The sequence below is a fragment of the Geotrypetes seraphini genome, chromosome 2 (genome assembly GCF_902459505.1).
Source record: "Geotrypetes seraphini chromosome 2, aGeoSer1.1, whole genome shotgun sequence".
Lineage (NCBI taxonomy): Eukaryota > Metazoa > Chordata > Amphibia > Gymnophiona > Dermophiidae > Geotrypetes > Geotrypetes seraphini.
In genome coordinates this window covers 511,809,817-511,827,890 of record NC_047085.1, presented here as the reverse complement: position 1 = coordinate 511,827,890, position 18,074 = coordinate 511,809,817, and the positions used below count along the sequence as shown (strand labels likewise).

At 43.4% G+C, this 18,074-nt stretch overlaps 1 protein-coding gene and 1 long non-coding RNA gene across 14 annotated transcripts in view; one reads left to right on the top strand and one right to left on the bottom strand.

Annotated features, from left to right (window-relative positions):
* LOC117355233 (zinc finger protein 271-like) overlaps nt 1-18,074 on the bottom strand; it is a 906,970-nt gene that overhangs the window by 94,071 nt on the left and 794,825 nt on the right. The gene's annotated exons all lie outside the window — the stretch shown is intronic.
* Nucleotides 2,574-4,663, top strand: LOC117355293. Its single transcript, XR_004538332.1, has 4 exons — nt 2,574-3,228; nt 4,056-4,148; nt 4,290-4,358; nt 4,455-4,663. It is a non-coding gene; the product is annotated as an uncharacterized LOC117355293 (long non-coding RNA).

The window sequence follows — 18,074 nt, the reverse complement described above, 5'->3', positions numbered from 1 at the left end:
GAGAGGAAAGAGATGCCAATACCATAGGAGGGAGGAAAAGTAAAGGAGCTACCAGACCATGGAGGGGGGAGAGATGTCAGGGCATATGGGGGGAGGGGGAGGAGACAGATGCTAGACCAGGTGAAAAGAAGGAAGGAGAGAAAGGAAGGAGAAGAGATGCCAGATAATGGAGTGGAAGGGGGAGATTGAAGGAGAGGAGAGAGATGCCAGGGCATGGGGGGAGAGAAGGGGATAGAGGTGCCAGAGCATAGGGGAAGTGGTGGAGACAAAAAAAATGGAGAGGAGGTGAAGCTGAAATGGAGAGAAAGGGCACAGGAGTACAAAGGCACAAAGTACAAAGGTCACAGAGTACAAAGAAGAGAAAGGGCAAAGGATATACAGTTTATTGGGACATAGAAAGAGGGAAGATGCCATATGGAACAGAGAGAGGGCGGACACTGGATGGAAAGGGCAGAGAGGGTGGACAGTGGATGCAAGGGGGAGAGAGAGAGAGGGCAGAGGCTGGGTGGAAGGGGCAAAGAGGACAGATGTTGCATGGAAGGGAGCGAGGACAAACGCTGAATAGAAAGAAGAGGGTGACAGGTCAAAAACGCGCAAGACAATTGCGCGCAGACAAAATAGCGCAGACAAATAAGCGCAAAGACAATTGCGCGCAAGACAATTCAGCGCAGCGACAACTCAGCGCAAGACAACTCAGCGCAAGACAACTCAGCGCAAGACAACTGAGCGCGCCACTAGAGGCCGCTTGACCATCGGAGGACACGCGCACGTACAGCACGTGAACACGTCATCACGTCAACGTGTGTTATGTATGATTCCCTTGACTCTTTGCGTTTTCAACATAAATCACGTGAATGCATTTTCGTTACCATGGTTACGTTATCTCATGATATATATTCTCCGAACAGCATTTAAATACAAGTCACGTGAATGCATTTTCGTTACTATGGTTACGTTTCTACATTATATATGTCCTCCTTCCTTTCCCGCCTTCCTTTCGCTACCTGACCGTGTCCGTTATAGGTAAAGATCTGGTTTTGCTGGTACTTGATCTATAACGAATATTTGTCTTGCGCGGATTTTTCTCGCCTCTGGTGAGAGCGAACGTCCACATTTCTTCATTTACAGGTATGTTTATATTTACGCTTCACGCGCAAGAAAAGGGAGGGTATGATCATAAAACTCAGCGCAATTGATTATCAAGTTTATATAGGGTATGTTGATATTTACATTTTCAGTTCTTGTCTTGCGCGCAATTGTCTATGAACCAGTTTATATAGGGTATGTTGATATTTACGCGCAATTGTCTATGAACCGCGATTTGGTCCCGTATCTAAACGCACAGGTCCTTAAAAATCCGCGTTCTGCGCCACTTTTCGGGTCCCTGCCACATTTAGTCTCTGGCTCTGACAGAGCTGTATGATACTTTAACTCTGAAGGATCCTAATGCTTTCCCTTCCCCATGCTAGGATCCGTCAGAGTTAAATTCCCATACGGTGCCAGGTCAAAAGCGCGCCGGCGCGCTGGGTCAAAGGCGTGCCCACCCAATTGAGCGCAGCGCGCGACGCCGCGCCTTTCTAAATTACTGTTTTTAGGGCTCCGACGGGGGTTCATAGACGGTTCATAGACAATTGCGCGCAAGACAATTTCACGCAAGACAATCGCGCGCGGACAAAATGGCGTGGGGGGGGAACCCCCCACTTTACTATAATGTGGAGGGTTACGACCCCCAAACCCCCGATAACGCCGGCGCGATGTCTATTAAGTAAACAGAAGGGGGTTCCCGAACAAAACCCCCCGTCGGAGCCCCTAAAAACTGTAATTTGGTGCGGTGCGGCGGCGCGCCTTGCCTTAAATTGGCTTTCGTCTTTTGCGCCGTTGTCTATGAACCTTCTCATCCAGCCCTGTCAGGGGCAGGGACCTGAAAAGGGGCACGGAACGCGGATTTTTAAGGACACCCCGTCTTGCGCTTAGTTTTCCCGCATGTTAAAAGAGCGAGAAGGTTGAGGTATGGTATTAAGATTATGTATAATGTGATGATGGATATTAATTGGAAGCATAATTGGATGGAGTTATAGATTTTAAAAGTAATAAATATCTAAAAAAACATGTTGGCATGAGGTAAAAACTCTTATGCCAGCAACACTAGTATCTGAATATGTTTAATTTGAGGATTGTATCATGATGTAATGATACAATATTATTGGGTAAGTGCATGAGAAAAAAAAGGAAAATATCAGCACTGGAGTCACCATTCAACATATAAGTAATAATTTGAAAGTATCTAGTTTTGGGTACAATTCATTATGTCACATTATCAAAATGGAAAGAACAGTAACAATAAAAAAGGGAGACATTAACATCTTACTGTAATGAATATACACTATTTTCTATTTAAAGATACACTGTCTTATTGTTGGGAGGGTGTCTAAATTATACTATTATCATTCATATTGGGAAAAGTAAGAGTGGGGAAGTGGGGTGGGAAGGGAGGTACTTGATTGACATGTGATGTATTTCATTTTAATGTTTTGATTCTTGTACACATGATGTGTCATTTAAAATGAATAAAGATTTTTAAAAAAACCGAGTGTGCTCACGGTTTATAGTTTTATAAAGGCATTGGGTACCATTTTCTTTTGCAGGTATCATACATAAGAGGATATTCACATTTACAGGTATATGCATAGCTTCATTTTTTGGTTTTGCTAAATTGGAACAATAGGATAGGATAAATAGTCTGATGGTAGGGCTTATTGGGGTACACTTTTAGCCTTGGGTGTGTAGTGAGGGTGATTGTATACAATTGTTGTGGGTCCTTGTTTTGGGCCTCTCTGCCTTCCTTCTGTCTGCGATTAGGTATAATGACGTTCTTAATCCATGATGGTTGGCAAGCCAGATTTTCACTATTACAGGTATGATTGCAAAGGTAAGTACAGACATAGTGGGTGTTGTTTGTTATATCTATGTGCTAACCTTATAAATTTTAGTCTTGCAGTCATGTGCTGAGGGATATGAATTTGCTGAAACCCTAGTGTTGTCTAGAAGTTCAATCTTGGAGGCAACGTAAGTACAGAGGTATAGGGATTTGTATGTCCTATGTATATAATAACCTTATCTAATCTACTACTGAAGGTGACTACAATCAACAGAGGACATTCAAGAGACCACGATCAACAGAGGACACACATCTTCAGTGTTTTGCTGACAGGAATCGCACCCTTGCAGGTATATGGTGTTGTGCCATAGCACTGAACTTTACATATAGGGATTTGTATGTCCTATGTATATAATAACCTTATCTAATCTACTACTGAAGGTGACTACAATCAACAGAGGACATTCAAGAGACCACGATCAACAGAGGACACACATCTTCAGTGTTTTGCTGACAGGAATCGCACCCTTGCAGGTATATGGTGTTGTGCCATAGCACTGAACTTTACATATAGGGATTTGTATGTCCTATGTATATAATAACCTTATCTAATCTACTACTGAAGGTGACTACAATCAACAGAGGACATTCAAGAGACCACGATCAACAGAGGACACACATCTTCAGTGTTTTGCTGACAGGAATCGCACCCTTGCAGGTATATGGTGTTGTGCCATAGCACTGAACTTTACATATAGGGATTTGTATGTCCTATGTATATAATAACCTTATCTAATCTACTACTGAAGGTGACTACAATCAACAGAGGACATTCAAGAGACCACGATCAACAGAGGACACACATCTTCAGTGTTTTGCTGACAGGAATCGCACCCTTGCAGGTATATGGTGTTGTGCCATAGCACTGAACTTTACATATAGGGATTTGTATGTCCTATGTATATAATAACCTTATCTAATCTACTACTGAAGGTGACTACAATCAACAGAGGACATTCAAGAGACCACGATCAACAGAGGACACACATCTTCAGTGTTTTGCTGACAGGAATCGCACCCTTGCAGGTATATGGTGTTGTGCCATAGCACTGAACTTTACATATAGGGATTTGTATGTCCTATGTATATAATAACCTTATCTAATCTACTACTGAAGGTGACTACAATCAACAGACTACAATCAAGACACCACAGTCAACAGAGGACAGACATCTTCAGTGTTTTCCTGACAGGGATCGCACCCTTGCAGGTATATGGTGTTGTGCCATAGCACTAAACTCTACATATGTATGGCCTAACCTCACCTATTTGACCTTTGCATGTTTTTTTGTGTGCTGGAGATTGGTGGGGGGTGAACATGAAGTTTACATGCATGTTATAATTCTTGCAGGTACTGGTTCAGGGTTGAAGGTCGACTACAGTTCCTGAGGGTTTCATCGATATACTTCCAGTCTTACAGGTATGATGTTCTTTTGAGTAGTGCATTCATGATATAGGCAATTGTATATCAATTGCAAGTCAAAATAGGATAATGTTATTAATTGTATGGTTTCAGGAGTGATTTGACATAGACATAGAAGTAATAACTTCACAGCGTGGGAGAGAGCACTGGGTTAATGAGGGCTATCGATATCGGCGTGACCGAGTGATGGCAGACGGATCCACGTCCTGGAGGTGTGTGCGCCGTGACTGTGTGGGAAGAAGAAAGAGGCTTGTTGATGGATCTTCTGTTGAGATAACGGCGCATGTGCATGCACCCAACAATGCTAGAATTGAAGCTGATCGAATGATGGGAGACATACGTGAAAGAGCTGTGGCTACGATTGAAAGGCCACGTCAGATCATTCATGGCACAACAGCTGGTACAAGTTTAGAAGCAGCTACATTATTGCCTGCATACACCTCCATGCAGAGAACAATTAATAGAAAGAGAAATGCAGGCCATCTAGCAATGGGTAATCCCAGGTGCATAAGAGACATACAAATTCCTGAGCCGCTACAAAGAAGCACACGTGGTGAACAATTACTGTTGTGGGATTCAGGTGAAAATGATGAAAGACGCATATTCATTTTCACTACAGAATCTAATCTTGAGGTGTTGGAGCAACATGGACATTGGTTCATGGATGGGACATTCAAAGTTGCCCCCCATTTGTTTGTCCAAGTCTTTACCATCCATGCATTTGTAGACAATCGTGCACTTCCCATGGTCTACGTGTTGTTGAACAGTAAAAGGGAGGAGGACTATGAACGTGTGTTGAGGAAACTGCTGGAAACCAGAAACACGTTGGCACCATTGACAATCTTGATGGACTTTGAGAGAGCAAGTCTGCAAGCTGCCCGCACTGTATTTCCCAATGCTACAGTTTCTGGCTGCCTGTTCCATCTGGGTCAATCATTGTGGCGCAGAATTCAACATGAGGGACTGACCGCCAGCTATAGAGATGAGGAGAGAGTAAGAATGTTCACCAAAATGCTGTTAGCATTAAGTTTTGTTCCTGTGGATGATGTTGCTGAGTGTTTCCAGACCTTGGAGGAGAGTCGACCAGATGAACTGACCCTGGTGTATGACTATTGGGAAGACAATTACATCGGGAGATTGCGGCCAAATGGGAGACGGGTGCCACCTTTTCCTATTCCTCTGTGGAATATGCGCTCCCGTGTGGAAGATGGACTGCCTCGGACCAATAATTCCGTTGAAGGTTGGCACCATGCATTTCAATCCTCTGTTGCATGCCACCATCCAACCATCTTTAAACTCCTTGAACATATACAGCGTGAGCAAGATCACACAGAACAGCTGCTTGCTCGATTCCAGGCTGGTAACCGCGCACCACCCAGCAGTAAGAGCACGTATGTGAGAGTGACGCAAAGACTAACAACGCTGCTGCCAACATATGGACAAACACCTCTCTTTCAATATCTCCGTGGTATAGCACATAATCTGGAACTGTAGAGTTTGATGTTGAAGTTCAGGTTTTCCTGTTGCTATGCTACAATTGTGTGCACTTTGTGATTTGAAATTTGCTTTGACATGTCCATATGGTCTCCCAAGCACATATGCTGCAGGAACAGGAGAGACACTTTGAAATGTCTATGTCCCCCTCTCCTTTTGGTGGCCCGAAAGCTACAGGCCTGCAAACTGTTGTGCTCAGGATCTCTCCCCCAGGAGTTTCTCTGAAGCCCTCCTCTGACCCCTACCTATCCTAGTATCCACTGCTCTGACATGTGCCAAGCGTGAAGGTTTTTTATGCCGAGCAAGGTAACCCACTCAAGCATACTGTACTCGCTTTGACATTTTCAAGGTGTTGTGGGTGGTGTTCAAAGGCTTTTTCCTTCACGTAGGGAAGGTCAGATGGTGTCTTGGATGGAGTGGCTTCAGGGAAAGCGTCTGTGTTAAGGAAAATTTGAAAAACTTGAAATTGTACATTTCCTCCCTTGTTTTTGGTGGCCTAGAAAGTACATAAGCAGAAATGTCAGTCAGGTGCTGTCATGAGATTCAGAAAAAGACGAGGACCCAGAATGGGTTGACAGGGGTGCAAACCTGATGGTGGCAGTCATGTGTTGGCCTTTGCAGGACCCAGAATGGGTTGACAAGGGTGCAAACGTGATGGTGGCAGTCAGGTGTTGGCCTTTGCAGGACCCAGAAGCAGAGTCCCCCCCCCCCAGCAGAATGTCAGTCAGGTGCTGTCTCTGAAGCCATGAGATTCAGAAAAAGACGAGGACCCAGAATGGGTTGACGGGTGCAAACCTGATGGTGGCAGTCATGTGTTGGCCTTTGCAGGACCCAGAATGGGTTGACAAGGGTGCAAACGTGATGGTGGCAGTCAGGTGTTGGCCTTTGCAGGACCCAGAAGCAGAGTCCCCCCCCAGCAGAATGTCAGTCAGGTGCTGTCTCTGAAACCACTGCTCTGCCAATATCTCTCTCTCCAACTACTGTTGGTTAACTGCTCTGCCAACTGTTGCTCTCACTCCACAGAAGTTGGTTAACTGCTCTGCCAATATCTCACTCTCTCCCACTGTTGCTCATTTAATTTGAAGGGTGTGTATGGTCTTTCTTTTTCAAGGGTCGTATAGCAAAATGTGTGTTTTCCACACATGGTGCATGAACAGATGAGACACTTTAAATTGTCTATGTCCCCCACTCCTTTTGGTGGTCCAGACAGCCAGAGGCCTGCTAACTGTTGTTTCTACTGTTTCACTTAAACTGTCTGTTAATTTGCTCCTGATGTTTTTTCACTGCTATAACCACATCCTTACTCACTGTCACTGATGTTTAACTGCTGTGCCACCTTTAATGGATATATTATTGCACACTTGTTTATGATTTAAAACGAATAAAGATATAATTCAGTATGTTGTACATAAAAGATCATGAATGGTGAACTGAAAGATTTTGTGTTGTTGACACTGCATTTGAACATATGTGTATTACATGTTTATCACATATGCAATATTTTAATAAACATTTACCAATGTTTAAAACATTTTGTTGTTTTCTTTATATTAGTATGACATTAATAACTATGCCATTAAATGTAAATTTGTATTGTACTATCCAACTAAGTAACACGTAAGGACACAATGGAAACAATTAAGTGTTAGAAAGAATTGCAAGTGCTGCATTTAAATTAAAATTTGTTGTTTTTTTTAACACTTGATGTAAGATTAAAACATGAATAACATTTCCTGAAATCATATTTATTCTGACGTAATTAAATACATAATTTGCCATAATACAATAATAAGTCAAGGCTACTGGATTGTCCTTCATCCTATTTATTTGAGGCAACATTGATTTCTAAACTAATAATATATATGGACAATACAATAAAAGATGATCTAATGTCCCAGCCTCAAGATGATAGTGGCAATATTTTTTAGGCCAAAGTTGTGGCCATTGAGATGCATCAATTGAATGCTTAATCTCAATGCTCCAAATGTCTCTAAGACCATGTTTTGGTGTTTTATTTACAAATCCAGCTATTAAGTTATACCACCTGAAAGCATAAAATATTGTGATTTATTTAGACCAAATATATGTTGCAATTGTGAAAAGTCAAGCAGTTTACTATTAGTTATTACATCCTCTAAAGTACATATCCCTGCCAACATCCAACGCTTCCAAATGAATACATCTGAAGTTCTTCCACTAAATGTACATTTTCTAAAAGGTTTATTTCATCCATTTTCAAGTTCACAATTCCAATAGAAAAATATAATTTTCAATTCCTTCATTTATGTAGGTTAAATCATCTCCTGTACAATTGACCTGGTGGCATATTATCAGTGCAGAGTGACTTAGATTCCATTTTCATGTTAACATTAGGTCACTTAACTTTAGGACAAAGATAAGAATTAACAAACGACCCGATACACACCTTAGGGTGATGATACCTACTTTCTGCATTGAGCAGTAAAGCACAGTTACTTACCGTAACAGGTGTTATCCAGGGACAGCAGGCAGATATTCTTAACGCATGGGTGACGTTACACACTACTCACTAGATATTCTTACGTCCCACCCTCCTCCCCGGGTTGGCTTCTTAGCTGGCTTATCCTAACTGGGGACCACGCTCTCCTCCGTCGGGCATGAAGGCACTCGCGCATGCGCGGTGCAGCCAACTAGAACTTTCTAGTTAAAAAGGTCTGTACCGGGGCTCCGTCAGTGACGTCACCCATGCGTTAAGAATATGCTGCCTGCTTGTCCTGGGATAATGTATTTTCTCTGCATCCCTCTTCACAAACATATGTGATGTATGACTGTATTAATATATTAGGAGTGGAAAATGATGTGTAATAATTAAAATAATTTACTCATGACTCCCTGATCTTTTTAAAATTAATATAATTTTATTGTTCTTATGTGTTTCCCATATACAAACACTGTAATAGCTGCGCATGCGCGGATGCGTCAATCTATCACACATTTAACTTGCACCCAATCCTTTTGCATATACAATAAATAAAATATTATTGCCAGTATTTGGTAAAGCCTTTTCTCATGTACGCTGCACTTTCATATCGGCGCAACTCACATCTGAATATTTACGATCAATAGGTTAGCACATGCATACGTTGAACTACATATGCGCATGCGCAATTAGGCCCCCCACCCGCATTTACAAATGTCACCATTTATTCAGATTTCCCATTAACTCTTTTCTTCCGCATTTTTCACTTGCGCTCATTATACTAAAACCCGTCAATTGCGCACTTGGAAACTAATCCGTCAATTGCGCGAAAAAGTACTATAACTTTAATATGATGATATACGTCATCATTATGCACTAATGGAGACAAGCTGATGTCATCACGCGTTTCAACACATATGCGCGCCATGCTAACGCTAATTGTGTTTCAATCAAGTACTACAAAACTATATACTATAAAATACACACATACTCAATTAATATGTGCATTTCATCACTACAATGTAGTAAAATCTGTTTGACTATTGAGCATTTAACACGTGTTTTAGATAACCAATAGCAGCGCTGAAAAGGGGAAATCTCACGATATTCACACAACATCGGTCATGTGACTGGTATATAAGCTTTGCAAAAACGTCATATATTCACAGAGATGGCATCCTATGTGGGTTTCCGTGGGCGGAAGCCCAACTTCTCCGAGCGTGAAGTACTCATATTAACTGAGTACTTCACGCTCAATGCTAAACTGCTTTTCCCCGTTAAGGGGAAAAGACGCAATATATGTGAAATGGACAGGGCCTGGGGAAAACTTGCGCAGCTGTTCAACGCCCGCGCTATCACACCGTGCTCCGTAAGTATTTATCAAATACATGTTGTTCATAGACAATTGCGCGCTGACAAATTGGCGCGGATAAATAATTTTTTTTTTTTGGCGCGGAAGGCAAAAATGGATACGCATCTCCTGAAATCGCGCACTGCGTCATCATGCATCTGCTGAAAAATTGTGCAGTTGATAATGGTGTCTCTCATGTACTTATTTGATTTAATTAGCTGTATTCCAGTCGGGTTTTCAAAATTTACATAATTATTATGCTTGCAATCTATTTCCATGCACTGCTTTCAATGCATATATATATATCATGTCTGCGCGATTTGTCCACGTGCTATTCTCTATGAACCATATATCATGGCTCACTCATGTCTCTCCATTATGTAATAGGTTGAGGATTTGAAGAAAAAAGCCCGCGAGCTCAGGCTACATCACCCTGCATGGGTCCGGGCTGTCCGCCGCAATCTGGACAACACCCCAGGTATGTTACAGTAAAATATCGGGTGGGTATAAGGTGTGCAGTCATAATATCTGTGTTGAACAATCATGTATTTTAAACGTTGACAGGTCAAAAACTCGCAAGACAATCACGCGCAGACAAACATTTTAAACATTAACAGTTCTTCATATACTTCTGACACTACATGCATTTATGTCTTCAGATGCGAGTGAGGAGGAAGAGGAGGAGGAGGATCAGGAAGAGGAGGAGGAGGAAGACACCCCTATCCCTGACCGGCCGTTCTTTATCCCCCGCAGACGCCCCACCTCCCAATCCCCCTCCACCTCCGCCCAGTCCCATCCAACTTCCCAACCCCCTTCCACCTCCGCCCAGTCCCATCCAACGTCCCAACCCCCTTCCACCTCCGCCCAGTCCCATCCAACGTCCCAACCCCCTTCCACCTCCGCCCAGTCCCATCCAACGTCCCAACCCCCTTCCACCTCCGCCCAGTCCCATCCAACGTCCCAACCCCCTTCCACCTCCGCCAAGTCTCATCCAACTTCCCCCCACCGACGCCCTAGACCACCCTCTAGGATCCCCCTAAAAAAACGCCCCAAACCCTGCCCTGCCCCTTCATTCCCAATGCCCAGTTCCCCCTCCCTCCCACCCCCTAAACCCAAGTTCTGCCTTAAACTTTTCCCTGAAATTCGACCCTCTGTCATCACCTCTCCCCCAGCCCTCCCACGTACCTCAATGAGTACTGCCTCAACCCCCATCCTGGACAGATTTAGCGGCCTCTCTGTCCAGTCCGGTAAGTGTTATAATATTTTTATTCTGTAATTTTTGTACTGTAAAAGCTTTTATTCATTTTTACAACGTACATCAAGTGTACAATTAATAAACACATTTATGATTTAAGACATCACTTAAATTTTAATAATATAATATAAAATGCTTAGGTTTGTTCATATGTAACAAAAAGAACCAAGTTTGTCTCATAGATGCTTCCACTGTACATAATTGTCTTTTCAATGTCCACCTGCTTTTCATGCTCTTTTTCATTGCAGATATATTGGCATCCCCCTCCTCTTCGCCGCCTTTGTCAACATCCCCACTCCCCATTCAAAGCCCCAACCGTTGTTCCACCTGTTTTGCCCCCCTCCGACCCTCCACCAGAGATTGTGGGACCAACCCTGCAACGGCCACCACCCCTATTGCAGCGACCACTATTGTGGCTCACGCTGCCACAAACACAGATCCTCCGCCCAGTTCTGTAACAGTGGAGGACATTTACACGGCGGTGGTTACCATCTTAGCAGGGGTGGAGCACATGAACGACTGTGCTGAAGAATCCGTTCGACACATTCGTCACGTGACAGGGGCACTGCAGGTCTTGCTAGAAGCACTTCGCGGTACCCCTCCCACCCCGTGAATGGCTCCACTGTTAACGAGGGAGCTGCACCCTCTTGTCACCACTCCTCCCTCCCCTTCTTCCCCCCCCTGCCTCACTCCCTCCCCCTCCTGCCCTTCTCCCTCCCAGAAAAAATACAAAAAAAGTATAAAAACAACTCCCTCCCCTTCTTCCCCCCCCCTGCCTCACTCCCTCCCCCTCCTGCCCTTCTCCCTCCCAGAAAAAATACAAAAAAAGTATAAAAACAACTCCCTCCCCTTCTTCCCCCCCTGCCTCACTCCCTCCCCCTCCTGCCCTTCTCCCTCCCAGAAAAAATACAAAAAAAGTATAAAAACAACTCCCTCCCCTTCTTCCCCCCCTGCCTCACTCCCTCCCCCTCCTGCCCTTCGCCCTCCCAGAAAAAATCCAAAAATGTATAAAAACAACTCCCTCCCCTTCTTCCCCCCCCTGCCTCACTCCCTCCCCCTCCTGCCCTTCGCCCTCCCAGAAAAATACAAAAAAAGTATAAAAACAACTCCCTCCCCTTCTTCCCCCCCCTTTTCATCCACCCCCCTCCACACTCCCACCCCTTCACATCCATTCACACCATACCCACCCCACTCCACCTACAGTCTCCAGCATCATGACTCGCCTGCCTCCTACCGTCTCGTGGGATCTTCAGTCCTCCTGTGAGTGGCTCTCTCTCCCTCCCTCCCTTTCTCCCTCACCCTCCCTCCCTCTCTCTCTCTCTCTCCCCCTCTCTCTCCCTTACCACAGTGTTTTCTTTGCCCTCCAGCCTCCTGTGTCGCAGCAGCGGTGACTACAACTTCACAATTCATGTCTCCAGCATCATGACTCGCCTGCCTCCTACCGTCTCGTGGGATCTTCAGTCCTCCTGTGAGTGGCTCTCTCTCCCTCCCTCCCTCCCTCCCTCTCTCTCTCCCTCCCTTTCTCCCTCACCCTCCCTCCCTCTCTCTCTCTCTCTCCCTCCCTCTCTCTCTCTCTCTCCCTTACCACAGTGTTTTCTTTGCCCTCCAGCCTCCTGTGTCGCAGCAGCAGTGACTACAACTTCACAATTCATGTCTCCAGCATCATGACTCGCCTGCCTCCTACCGTCTCGTGGGATCTTCAGTCCTCCTGTGAGTGGCTCTCTCCCTCCCTCCCTCACCCTCCCTCCCTCTCTCTCTCTCCCTCCCTTTCTCCCTCACCCTCCCTCCCTCTCTCTCTCTCTCTCTCCCTACCCTCTCTCTCCCTTACCACAGTGTTTTCTTTGCCCTCCAGCCTCCTGTGTCGCAGCAGCGGTGACTACAACTTCAGCATCATGACTCGCCTGCCTCCTACCGTCTCGTGGGATCTTCAGTCCTCCTGTGAGTGGCTCTCTCTCCCTCCCTCTCTCCCTCACCCTCCCTCCCTCTCTCTCTCTCCCTCCCTCTCTCTCTCTCTCTCCCCCTCTCTCTCCCTTACCACAGTGTTTTCTTTGCCCTCCAGCCTCCTGTGTCGCAGCAGCGGTGACTACAACTTCACAATTCATGTCTACAGCATCATGACTCGCCTGCCTCCTACCGTCTCGTGGGATCTTCAGTCCTCCTGTGAGTGGCTCTCTCTCCCTCCCTCCCTCTCTCCCTCACCCTCCCTCCCTCTCTCTCTCTCCCTCCCTCTCTCTCTCTCTCTCCCCCTCTCTCTCCCTTACCACAGTGTTTTCTTTGCCCTCCAGCCTCCTGTGTCGCAGCAGCGGTGACTACAACTTCACAATTCATGTCTACAGCATCATGACTCGCCTGCCTCCTACCGTCTCGTGGGATCTTCAGTCCTCCTGTGAGTGGCTCTCTCTCCCTCCCTCCCTCTCTCCCTCACCCTCCCTCCCTCTCTCTCCCTCCCTCTCTCTCTCTCTCTCCCCCTCTCTCTCCCTTACCACAGTGTTTTCTTTGCCCTCCAGCCTCCTGTGTCGCAGCAGCGGTGACTACAACTTCACAATTCATGTCTACAGCATCATGACTCGCCTGCCTCCTACCGTCTCAGCTCCCACATCTGGACTTGGCTTGCCAGCTCTCCTTCGATGATCAGAAAAATGTGACATCCAATATTGGTCTCCGTACCTTAGGAAGGATATGGTGTTACTCGAGAGGGTTCAGAGGAGAGCGACACGCTTGATAAAAGGGATGGAAAACCTCTCATACGCTGAGAGATTGGAGAAACTGGGTCTCTTTTCCCTGGAGAAGAGGAGACTTAGAGGGGATATGATAGAGACTTATAAGATCATGAAGGGCATAGAGAGAGTAGAGAAGGACAGATTCTTCAAACTTTCGAAAAATAAAAGAACAAGAGGACACTTGGAAAAGTTGAAAGGGGACAGATTTAAAACGAATGCTAGGAAGTTCTTCTTTACCCAACGAGTGGTGGACACCTGGAATGCGCTTCCAGAGGGAGTAATAGGGCAGAGTACAGTACAGGGGTTTAAGAAAGGATTGGACAATTTCCTGCTGGAAAAGGGGATAGAGGGGTATAAATAGAGGATTACTGCACAGGTCCTGGACCTGTTGGGCCGCCGCGTGAGCGGACTGCTGGGCATGATGGACCTCAGGTCTGACCCAGCAGAGGCATTGCTTATGTTCTTATGTTCTTATATCTATGATACTTTTAAAAATACATTTTAATATACAACTTATTGAAAATAAAGGACAACTGCGTACTGGATAAATGCAAAACCTTATCAAACATAAGTGTTAATTTACATGGCTGTGTCAACTAGGTAGAATTTGTAATGCTACAAGATTGACACCTTATCTTGTTTAGAGATGTTCTTAATAGAGTATAACACTTATCATGCTTAATCCTTTAAGTATAAATTAGATGAAATGCATTGAGGTGATATGTTAACATCTTTCCTTTCGTGCACACAAAATGTGATAGATGTATAAGGTGTACACCTGACATAATTTTAGTCACCCATCTCCCTGTATGCCTCTTGTAAGGAGATGCACATTTAGTTTGCTTTAAATCCTGAACTACTTACCATCAATAAAACAGGGGCACTGGTCTCCTGACGTAATAGCATGTATTTAATACGTACTTCCTGAGTGCAGTGTCAAAGCACTAGCATTGAACAGGTGCGCCAGTTTGGCCCAGGCCCAGTCCATTTCACCTATATTTCTAACTTTCCTCTTGATGGGGAATAGCAGTTTAGCATTGAGCGACATGTACTCAGTTAATCAGAGTACTTCACGCTTGGAGAACTTGTGTTTTGGCACACAACATCCATAATAGGAAGCCATCTTCTCTGTGAATCTATGACATTTTTGCAAAGTACTCAGTTATTCTAAGTACCTCACCACAATTGTGGCTCACACTGCACACAGACACACACACACTGACTGAATGAGAGCCAAAGAGTCAGTTTTCTCCACACTATGTCCATTTTTCAAATGTTCCTGTGCTTGATGGGGAAACAATACTTTAGCATTGCACAAAACATACTCTATATGGACTAAATTTATGTATGTTTCTCTATATATGATCTTTTAAAGTTCATAGCCTTTTACATCCTCCAGTTCAAACACTGAATCTCAAGCATACAGAATACTTTTCTTTCTGTGAATTTATGCTCTCGCCCTCATCATCATCCTATTTTTAGACCAATTTCAAAATCTTTTCAATTTCAAAATTCTTATAATGATCTTTATCATTCAATGTTATTATTTGCTGTTCACATCATGTTTACTTGTGTTCAATAATACTTACTTTGCATTTAACTTTGCCCTGGGAGATCTATGTTATCCATTCTATATGTTCACTGTATTATGCTTTCTTCAATAATACAGTTACTCAGAAATAAAAACATTATAACACAACTATTGATTCCAGAATTTATTTTACACTCACAAACTCCAATGACATTATGAACTTATAATGACTAACGTTGTCATTTAACAAATTGTTTATTATTGTCTTTTAACATATTAAAACACTTCATAAAATCAATAACTAGAAAGCTGCAAACAAATTGTGGACAGTTTTGTTTGGGTTTTATTCGGTGGGGGGGGGGCAGTGAATCTTGTCTTTAATCTTTGAAATCTGTTGGGCCTGAAGACAACTCAGCGTGAAGACGACAGAGCATGAAGACACTTGTAAGTTTGAACATGAATAACGATTTAAAAAAACAAAGAAAATGACATAATGATCGTCATAAACACTTAAAACATATATTGTGTCATGTAAAGATTATTAAGCTAATTCAGCTTTACAAAATTTTAACAATTCATACAACAAACATATCATGCAAGACAAACAGAAATAATGAAACTTAGCATTTGACAGATGGATCAGATGAATAGACACTGCAGGCATCAGACTATGGGCATTTCATTATGACCCCATTGCAAACACCCACTATGCCCACTATTACAGGTCTCACAGTCCACAATTAATGTGTCTGGTAACGGGACAAAAACACCTGGGTCAAAAACTTAGAACTATCCCAAAATCTGCAGCCTGGAACTGGGTAACCTGGCCACCCTGTTACTTTGATTTATTAAACTATTTTTTCCAATATGAGAATGACACAGGAACTAAATTCACCATCCTGTCCCTATGAGTTATGTAGCTGTCCTTGTCCCTCTCCCATTCCTATCATCTCTGCTTTAACAGTGTCAGGTCAAGACCACACCAAGACAAAGGCCGCACGCAGACAACTGAGCGCAGGGCAGAGGCATGTGCCTAACAAAATTATTAATGCATTTTTAAAGTCTCCAAAATAATGAGGGAAGTTGCCTTGCCTCGCGCTGAGTTGCTTGCGCTGAGTTGTCTTGGAACCCCTCGCGCTGAGTTGCTTGCGCTCAGTTGTCTTGCGCTCAGTCGTTTTGAGCTCAGTTGCTCGCGCTCAGTTGTCTTGCGCTCAGTTGCTCGCGCTCATTTGTCTTGCGCTCAGTTGTCTTGCGCTCAGTTGCTCGCGCTCATTTGTCTTGCGCTCAGTTGTCTTGCGCTCAGTTGTTGTTTTGAGCTCAGTTGCTCGCGCTCAGTTGTCTTGTGCTCAGTTGTCTTGCGCTCAGTTGCTCGCGCTCATTTGTCTTGCGCTCAGTTGTCTTGCGCTCAGTTGTTGTTTTGAGCTCAGTTGCTCGCGCTCAGTTGTCTTGCGCTCAGTTGTCTTGCGCTCAGTTGCTCGCGCTCATTTGTCTTGCGCTCAGTTGTCTTGCGCTCAGTTGTCTCGCTCGTGCACATTTGTGAAAATAATTTGCGCTCAATTGTCTTGCGCTCAATTGTCTTGCGCTCATTTGTCTTCACGCTCAGTTGTCTTGCGCTCAGTTGTCTCGCGCTCGATTGTCTGCGCGATTTTGTCCGCGCGCGATTGTCTTGCGCGAAATTGTCTTGCGCGCAATTGTCTATGAACCGTTTCCTGGAATAAACCCCAAATCATAGAGCACACACTTTATCAAGATGGTAATACTGTACATTTCATCTGGCAAGGCCTATTCACTAGTTCAAATCTTGTTTTCTCTATAGGTGAACACACCCAGGGCTCCAAAGTTATTTAGAAAAGTGGCAGCTTGTTGCTAACCACTAGCAAATTAAGGATTAGAGTAGCAGCATGTACATATACATTTGCCAGACACTACAAATGTAGAGGAAGGTGGCAGCGTTGTTCAAAGTTGAGTGAATCTTTTATTAGACTCAGTACATGTAAAGGGTTTGTTACCTGTGTGGATCCTCTCATGAATTTTTAGATCTGAAAACCAAGTGAAGCTTTTATTACACTCAGTACATGTGAATGGTTTCTACCCTATGTGGATCATTTTTTGTCTTTTTAGAGCTGAAAGCTGAGTGAAGCTTTTATTACATTCAGTACATGTTAATGGTTTGTGCCCTGTGTGGATGCTCTGTTGATATTTTAGACCTAAAAGCAGAGTGAAGCTTTTATTACACTCAATACATGTTAATGATTTGTGCCTTGTGTGGATCATTTTGTGTCTTTTTAGATTTGAAAACTAAGTGAAGCTCTTATTACATTCAGTACATGTATTTGGTTTGTACCCTGTGTGGATTATTTGGTGGCTTTTTAGATGTGAAAGACAATTGAAGTTTTAACTGGTTTTAAATCTTTATTCATTTTCATATATTACATCAAGTAAATTACATAAATTCAACAATAATTTTAATATACATACTTGATAAGCTCATATATTAATATTTAAGTTAACTTTTTATTTAGAAAAAGTAATATAATATTCATATTTATATTTCAGAAATCTAAATTTATATACTACTTAGTTAATGTAATAATATCCCCTCCCTTCCCCCCTCCCTTATCAATTGTAATTGAATAAAATTTTTTATATAATTTCTTTCCATAGTTCATATATAAATTCAATTATACATATTTATAAATATATTCCCTCCCTCATTCCCTTCTGATCAATTATATATGGGAAAATTAATCATTTTTCACAATACTCAGTTAATGGTCTCCATATTTTTTTAAATTTACTTATATATCCTTTTTGAGTTGCTATAGTGAGTTCCATCTTGTATATATGGCATACAGAATTCCACCAGAATATATAGTTCAATCTATCATGTTTTTTCCAATTAAA